General features: G+C 40.8%; 1 protein-coding gene across 1 annotated transcript in view; it reads left to right on the top strand.

The window, feature by feature from the left end:
• Positions 1 to 2,500, top strand: part of pard3bb (par-3 family cell polarity regulator beta b) — a gene marked incomplete at its 5' end in the record, with an annotated part of 350,920 nt that overhangs the window by 27,263 nt on the left and 321,157 nt on the right. The window lies entirely within an intron of this gene.

The raw sequence follows: 2,500 nt of genomic DNA, 5'->3' as shown, positions 1-2,500 counted from the left end.
TCAATATTCAGCAGTGCCCCGTCTTCATTGGTCCAACCTCTGCTCCGCGTCTTCAACATTCAGAAGGGCCCTGTCCTCATTGGTCCAACCTTTGGGCCCGTTCATGAATATTCACGAAGAGCGCTCAGCATTGGTTAAACCTCTGGGCCCGGCTGATGGATTACCAGAGCACCCAGTTGCCATCGGTTACATGGGGCTAGATGTAAGCCTTGCTAGCCGTCGTCTAGCCAGCTAAATTATTTCGTACTCCCCTTCCCAACAGATTGGGAGCAGTGCATTACAAGACTGGCACACTCCTTCTATCCCTTTGCAGAAGCAAACACAAAAGTTTGGCCAAGGTGTATGGAATCAGATCAATGCCATAAATATTTTGTAATCTGTAATATAGATTTTGTATCTGTGAAACCATCTACACTTTCAAAACCTATCTACAGATACGGATTTCAAATACGAAATGTATCTACACTTTCAAAAACTATCTACACTTACAAAAACTATCTTCACTTTCAAAATCTATCTGCAGATGTGGATTTCAGTTACGGATTTCAGTTACGCAGTACGGATACGGAGACGGATACGGATTTCAAGTACGAGTTACGGATTTCTGTTACGAATTACAAAATCTTTTTGGCACTGTCTTTACTTCCTTTCTAAAGAGCCTATCAGCGCTTTTGGCAGATTTTCTAAAGCGCCAATCAACACATTGTATCCTGTACTGACTAGCCAATCAGCGGCGCTAGCTTGCTGGTAACTGGGAAAGTTGAGTGAAACGGTGTATGCAGCAGTCATGGATCAGAGACCGAGAAATGGCACAAGTAAGAAGTCCTATATTTGGAGTTGTTAATAAAGTCATTGTAAAACGCACAATCATAGTCAGTGGTTTTCACTCCACACTTTGTTACACCTGTTTCAAAGATCCTTGTCGTTGTATGGAAGATATTAGGATCTGCTTTGGTAGCTAACGAAAGCCAACGTTAGCATTTTCGTGACCGATCTCCTATTCACATTTAATTAAGTTAACAATGAACAGTATTCATATGACCCATTATCACGATGAGAACATTTAGCAGACAGACTGCTATTGTCTTGTTCTCCAGACACATGCAAAGTGATGGTGGGGGTATACCGTTAAGTGCATATGCATCCTCAACAGCTGGATAATGACCAGCCTGATTTCAAAACCACCTTGTAATGTAATTTTCGTTTCTTTTCATGGCACTTTGGGGTAGACTATTTGTAACCCTTTTCTGAAGTCCTTGAAAACGTTTTATTGTGTATTTTGTGTGGAAGCGAGTTTTCTAGCGTCTCAGTGGAAGAGATATATGAGACCAATTTCTTAGTTACAATGCGTTCTGCAGCCAAGCGATCTCTGAATCGCCAGAGCCTAAGATTAACTAAATAGTACAGGTGTTCATCAGCCCTTTGGGCCAGACATAAGGCATGCTTGTTTAACTTCCCCCACGGTGTTCGTACACCGAATTGTATTCAAACCGTGCGGGGGAGACCCCAGATCTCTCCCTAGGCAGAGCGGTGGCAGATTTAGGTTATAACTATTGAATAATGAGCGGGCCAGCAGCAGTTGCCAGCAAGCTAGCGCTGATTGGCTAGTCAGTAGAGGATACAATGTGTTGATTGGCGCTTTAGAAAATCTGCCAAAAGCGCTGATTGGCTCTTTAGAAAGGCAGTAAAGACAGTGCCAAAAAGATTTTGTAATTCGTAACAGAAATCCGTATCCCTATCCGTAATGCGTAACTGAAATCCGTATCTGCAAATAGATTTTGAAAGTGAAGATAGTTTTTGAAAGTGTAAATAGTTTTTGAAAGTGTAGATAGTTTTTGAAAGTGTAGATACATTTCGTATTTGAAATCTGTATCTGTAAATACATTTTGAAAGTGAAGATAGGTTTTGAAAGTGCAGAAGGTTTCACAGATACTAAATCTATGTTACATATACAAAATCTATATTACAGATTACAAAATATTTATGGCATTGATCTGATTCCTTAAAGGTGCTAGGGGCTGAAGGCTACATGTAGTGTGTGTGTGTGTGTGTGTGTGTGTGTGTGTGTTTGGCCAAGGTGCTAGGGGCTGAAGGCTACATGCAGCACAAAAACATTTATATGATTGAAAGATCTCTAGGCTCCCTTTAGCGTCTCTGTCAACATCAATGATATCCAGGCTACCATTAGCGTCTCCATCAACATCAATGATATCTAGGCTACTATTAATGTCTCGGCAACATCAGTTTTATATTTATACGTCACGTGAACTTATTTGAGGCAGACAGACCCCGCTGGCTTTTAGTGAAGCACTCAAGCTTTTGAGCTAACAGGTAGTCTAAACAGTTATGTTAACTGATGGATTGGCTATTGAGCTACTTGTTGATGCTAACTACAGTATACCCATGCTTCATTGTATTTGTTCTATGAATTAACAAACAACAAACCATCCTTAATTTACCCTCTGAAATGGTTTTAGCAACACAGAGCATTGGCCATTCT

Source organism: Sprattus sprattus (assembly GCF_963457725.1).
Source record: "Sprattus sprattus genome assembly, chromosome: 5".
NCBI classification, from domain to species: Eukaryota; Metazoa; Chordata; class Actinopteri; order Clupeiformes; family Clupeidae; genus Sprattus; species Sprattus sprattus.
The sequence above is the reverse complement of the archived record's forward strand: the minus strand, read 5'-3'. Positions and strand labels throughout refer to the sequence as shown.